Raw genomic sequence first — 6,752 nt, forward strand, 5'->3', positions numbered from 1 at the left:
TCTTAACCGGCTCTTGAATGACTAATCCAGAAGTAGATGGCACTTCAGCAAATAAGATATTGTTTGCAGCGAAAGTGGCACTTTCCATTTTGTGCAGACTTTCTGGAGATGATACTTCAGCACATAGTATGCTGTTTGCAGCAGAAGTGGAACTAATATTTTTTTTAGGAATCTCTGCCTCTTGAGTCGACAGGCAGTCGGTAGTCATAGTAGCACTTAACTCAGTAGCAGGAGCAGGATGCATAGTTCCTTTAATATGCTCTGATGTATCAGCACCAAAAGATAAGCGCATCTTTTTTCTATGATAAGCCTCTCTCTGCTTCTGTCGACGGAGTTCCTTTTTTTTTTGCTAAACGATTCTGTTCTTCTTCAACTTTTGCTTGGTCACAATGAAGGCGAAAAGTCTCCCCGAGAAGCGATTTTTCAGCTCGTTTCAGTTGTTCAGGAGCAGGGAGCGCTAAAAAATTATTTAATTTTCTTTTCTGATATGCCTCTCTTTGTTTAGCCAAACGAATTTCCTTTTCTTTAGGAGAGAGCGCAGCGTATTGTTCTCTTAATTTTTTATTACGTTGTTTCTTTTTTTCAGTTATTGAATCAACAGTATCAACAACAAACTTGGAGAAGCTCATTGTATTGGACAGCAAGAGTCATATAGGCAATAAATGAAAATGCAACATCTAGCAATCCAAAACCAATATGACATTCATTCAATAAACAGAAGAATGACGAAAATAAGCATGCATATAAAACCGAACCTGCAACTGGCGAGCAAACTTGGACGGATAGCAACCAGCCAATGGAGTTGTAGATATAAGAAGCAGGAAAGGACCAAGTTAGCAAACGAAGCTAGAAGTCAAGAAAAGAAAGAAAGAGGAAGTTGTTTAAGAGGTGGAAATTGTTTAAAAGCTGCAAAGAAGAAAATGGAAGGCGATGAATAGAACATGCAACAAGAATACTATCATTATATACTCGAAGAGAAATAGAGTCATTACTTTCTTCGACACAAAGAAAGGACAGACGGTAGAAAACTAAAACTCCAGTTGGAATTACCTTCTTCGACACAAAGAAAGGACAGACGGCAGAAAACTAAAACTCCAGTTGGAAGGCAAAAAAAGAATGCAGCGACACAAATGCAATTTCAAAGATATCAGTATGTTAATGGGTTATGACACAAAACCACCATCTATCTATATCTATATGAGATATGAGAGATGGGAGATAATGAGCTTTCTGGAACAAAGAAACAAACGGTGTTTTCCTCTACATGGCAACAGACAGATGCCTCCATTTGAAATCTTTCCCTCCGCATGGCAACAGACAGATGGCTCTATTTTAAATTTTGCCTCACCAACAAAGCTAATGAACCTTGGATTGCACACACTCCAACCATCTGACTGTAATCCGATAAAAGAAAGTAGATGAAACTTAACGAAGCAAATGAAACTGATCCCCGTTTTTTTCTCAAATTTTCCTCACAAACAAAACAGATGAAATTGCAAGGCGAAAACTGCGGCAAAGAGGAAAATCCAACTGCTTCTTATATATGTGTATAGATATTGGAATAGGATAGTTTTTTAGTGACTAGCCCATTTGAATTGCTATTTTGAGAAATTTTCGTAGAAAAATGTATTATAGCGATTTGATGTATATGAAATAAAAAAGTAATTGAAAAAAAAATGTTCATGGAAACGTAAAATTTTTTCTATGAAAAATCACAATCCAAATAGGGCTGTGCTTTCATAACTGTTGACATTTAACCTTATTTTTCTCAGCCATAATTAATTAAAAGCACAACAACACATTCCACTTAACATATGCCATTTTCCCATATCAAATTGCGCAAAAGAAAAGCTAAGCAGAGAATCATTGCTTGCATTTATAAGTACCACCATATTGAGAACTTAAAACAAAAAAGGTATATGTTAATATTGTCTGAAGACAACAAATATTGACAAAAAAAACTGATCCGTACAAAATTAAATTGATTGACACCAAAATACTGCAAATGTATAGATTTATCCACTGATCCTGAAAAGAAAATATTCAATTTGACTAGATTATCTAAGTTGTTGCGGTGTGATATGTCTTGTGGCATAACAATTCAGAGTTTCTAATACTTATGGCTACATGCAGAATCTGTGAAGCTGATTTTGGATAAGCTGCCTAATCTTACAAAAAAGGGCGATAAGTTTGGTTGGACTGCACTTCATTATGCTGCTAATTAAACTTAATTATCAAAACGCAGTAAGATTATTATTGTGTTTTGAGAATAACACGGCCTATTTTGCTCCCCGCAATGAAGACTACAAGACCACTCTGCGTATTGCGGTAATTCATGGACATGTAGTTGTGGTGCAAGAGATTTTATCCCATTGCCCATATTGTTGGGTTCAGATTACGTGTAAAAGTCAGAACATCGTTCACCTTGCTATAAAGTACGAAGAAGGAGAAGTCTTGGGAGTTAGTTTTACAAAATTCTTGGGCTTCTCAGCTCATTAATCAAAAGGATTACAAAGGAAACACCCCTTTCCACCTGTATGTGGCTGCCAAAAACTTAGATGGGAATAGCCTTGTAAACTAACCCTTGTGTGGATGTCAATTCATTCCACGATTCGAATTCCACGCCTTTACACAGAATAGTAGAGGTAGATAAGCTTTCACAAAGACAAATTTTTTTCCCCGCTGCTTTTCCCTTACCCTTTGCATGGTCTTATTGATTGAAAAATTTTGTCAATTTTTCTGATGAAAAGTTTGAGATAATACAAGATTTCACTGATGTAGACTTTTGCACAGCAAGAAAACGAGGGCATGCTTTATGGAAAAAGCAAAAAGAAAAAAAAAGAAAAGAATTAATGTCTTTATCATTTTTAAATGTCAACTAACAAATTTTGTAAGCTCATGTCTCACATTTTCTTCTTGAACTATTTTCTTTTCTCTTTTTAAACTAACATTGACATTTGCTTTGAATTGCTTTCCAAATTTTTTGATAGGGTGTTAATTGTTAGTAATTTTACTGTTAATTTTTCCCTTTGTCCTTACTAAATATTGTTTTAAATTGTTAATATATACTTATATTTGGTATTTGGACCTATCTACAGGAAATGGAATTAAAAAGTGCTAAAAAGGGGGACCTGTTGGAGAAAATTGCTACACAAGTGGGAGACTCCAAATAAGCTTCACAAAACAAACGGATGGCATTTCCTTTTTGCTAATTAGGAGTTGAAGTCCTTGAGGAGCAAGAGGAAATGAAATGAGAAAAATTCGGCTGGAGCTTACTTTTGGGAATTGGACTCTCAATTTGTGCGGGGACCACGGAGAAAAAAAAGGCATTAGTCATTGGAGTTAAAAGGAAAAAAACGTACAGAGAGCTCTTATCAATAGTTTAGCATAGTGTTAATTTTAGTTTTTCTTTCTTTTTCCTTTTCACGCGCACGAGGTGCTCGACAATATTTCCCAACGGAAAAAACATCTTTTACTCTTGCTTTCTAGTGAAAAACGTGATGCCTTTGCAATCAATTAATTTGTATGAAGATTTATCCATGCGGCGTGGCTAAACCTTTCATCTAGTCAAGGATCAACTCGACGGCGCAGTCCCAAAAATTTGTGAGATCTAATTAGTTTTCACGCATTTCTCAATTTATTAATATTTGCACGTTGTCTACTTGAATTTTCATGGGATTATTTTATTAATTGGATGTCAAGGGCCCGATGTTCAATGTGATTTATTAATCTCCTACCAAGTTAGTCAATTAAATCCGTAATTGATTGATTGATTAATATTAGTGGCAATTGACGTGTTTACACACTAGGGGAACGTGCAATCTAATTTGAATAACCCTCGTAGCGTGTTATTGATTGGGGTTAGGTTTTTCTAGTTCTTAATACAATTGAAAAATTAATTCCTACAGTCGTACCTAGGAGTATTTTCTGGTTAGGGGTAATCAATGGTCGTATCTTGGTTATCAATAAATTAAGGAAAAATTAGTCGTTAGAGTTCGTTGGCAACTATAACTAGCCTATTAATAAATTAAGTGAACCTCCCTTGCATCAATGATCGGGTAAGTGGACTGTGCCTGAGTAGTTGTATCCTTGGCTAGAGTTTATCTATTCTTGATTTAATTCCTGCCTATATTCGTGCTAGTTAATTATTTATTTTTAGTGAATTGCTTAATTATATTTTAGTTTTAGTCCGATAAACTCCCCCTTTATCAACTGGAATCTCAAAGAGACAAATATCCCCAATTCTTGAGGAGACGATCCTACTTACAACTGTCTACTATTTAGTAAACTTTGTCAACTAATTAATTATGGTATATCGGATTAAGCAAACTCTTCGCGAACAGGGTGAATCAAGTAACCCATTGCACACCTAGAGTCCCTGTTCTAGTACCTAGGATTAATTATTGACTGCTTTTAGTGGTAGTTAGGTTCTATTTTTATTATTGCACAGGCTCGACACCTGTCAATTTTTGGCTCCATTGCCGGGGACTGGTGTCTGATTAATTTGTTTCTTTTTGAGTTCATCTTGTTTTCTTTCTTTTTTTTCTCTTATTATTTTTTGTATAGATAGTTTATGACTACTAACATTCCGTATCTTGGTGATAGACTGAATTTTATTTCTAGAAGGGGTTATGAGACTCATGCTTTTTCTAATGATTAGTTAGCTGTTGCAAATTGTGAAAGTTATTTTGCCTCAGATCGTTCAATTGACATATACCGTGCATTTCAAGATGGTCTAAGTGCTCCAATCAATACTTTTGGAGATTTTTCAATTCAATATCAAACGTGGTATGACCCTTATTCAGATGGGTATGATCAAGGATGGTGTGTGAGACCCGAAAATTTTCTAATTTTCTAGGTTTTATTTTATTTACTTGCACGTTTTTCTATATTTTCTTTATTAGGAAATTTTTCTAGATAATTTTTATGAGTAAATATAGTTTTAAAATTATTTTTCTAGTTTAAGTTAGTTTTTGAGAAATTATGAGTGTATATCGGATGTGGGATCCGCTAGTGCAGTAAGTGCGGTAAAATTCGGCCAATTAGGTTAAGTTTTGTATACCGGGAGTAATTTACTAGGTGCTAAGAGATAATTAGAGGTTACCTAGATGGATTAGTATTGGAGAGACAAGATGATAAATTTAAACCAAAAAGGTGACAAGTGTCACCTTGTGATGCCATCTTGGATTTTGACCATTTAACTTTACCTTTACCATATAACAAAATTGACTCAAAAATCATCTTTATTTCAAGCTTCTTGGCCGACTTTCTTAGGGAGAGAAAAGAAAGAAAGCTTCAACCTTCATCTTCCATTTCTTGCACAAATCTTATAATCCAACCATCCAAACTTGAAATAACTCCATAAAAACCTTTAGCTAGGTAGGATGGAAATTTACAATTTTAAGGGGAAATACTGTCCAAATGTTAGGTTCATATGATTTCTTGTATTTGGGTTGTTTAGAGTGTTAATTAGTGATGTTGGGGTTGTCTCAACCCTTAGCCCTAAGTATTCCTTGTATTACTTTTAAGTTCTATCGGCCTTGCATTAATGAAGTGTAGTTTGGGTTTATGACTCATATTTGAGTCTCATTGTGTTGCTTTGTATTATTTAGGGCGTGCCGGTAACCCAAGGCGCTCGTTGGACAGGAATTTGTGAAATCTTCCTTTGCTTGATTGGTGAGTGTATTACTCACATACTTGTTACTTCATGGTTTCGCTATACTTGAAATCTATGACTTGAATGCTTGTGTGTACTGATGAGTTTGGTTGAGTTAAGGGTGTACTTTATCACTCTTACACTCAATGACTTATGTGACTAGCTTATGTGATTGTTACTGTATTAATTGAATGTCTTTGAATATACTTGAATTGGTGTCGTTTGGACGTGTATCCAATGACTCTTACTGTTTACTCTGAGTTCAATCCCATTGGCGGTCGATTGACTCGAGCCAGCAAGGACATGGTCGAGGAGATTGATAAGCCGTGGGGACTGTTTTTATGGAATCATTGGGTATGAGACCATTGATTCCGGTATACTCGAGTATTACCATTGTAAGACTGAATGGAGTTCGGGCCCGGTAGGGGTATGTGAGGTGGATGGATGTTGGAGAAAGTGGGGTCTACGGTATTGGTTCCTCTTCAAGTGTTGACGGAGAGTCAACGGGGCAAGATCAAGTATGGCAAGTGGAAAAGGGCTCTTGAGAGCCGTCCGTATCCTTTTATTGAATTTAAATGTGATGTTAGTTCGGATTACTTGTTGAACGTTTGGATTGAGCAACTTTGTGCTTATGTGAACTTTACTGATCTGCATGAGTGTACCTCATTGGGCGAAAACTCACTCCATTGTCTTTGTTTTCCTTACAGGGATGTGAATACTTTTTGAAAACTGTGAATTTGAAGCCACGTTGAGCTAGTTTAATATTTTTTTGTATAGCTCCTCGATGGGTGGAAAACCTTAAATGTATTTGGATTTAACATTGCCTTTTGAGTTGTAAATTTGAAATCATATGTAGGAACGTGGTTGGCAATGTTCAAGTGTTATTTTGGTTCATGAATGTCAAATTCCAAGATTTATATGATTTGTTGGTGATTGATTGAGTTTCGGACGGGTTAGGATTTCAAACGGCAAAAGAAAAATTTTTGGCGGGAAAGGTCAGTGGCGAATCCGGCCAGAACTTGGCCGGATTGCCTTGGAAATTTTGAATCCGGGCAGTCGGTTACTGCCTCCAATCCGATCGAAAATCCGGTCGGAT

The sequence above is a fragment of the Coffea arabica genome, chromosome 11c (genome assembly GCF_036785885.1).
Source record: "Coffea arabica cultivar ET-39 chromosome 11c, Coffea Arabica ET-39 HiFi, whole genome shotgun sequence".
Classification (NCBI taxonomy): Eukaryota; Viridiplantae; Streptophyta; class Magnoliopsida; order Gentianales; family Rubiaceae; genus Coffea; species Coffea arabica.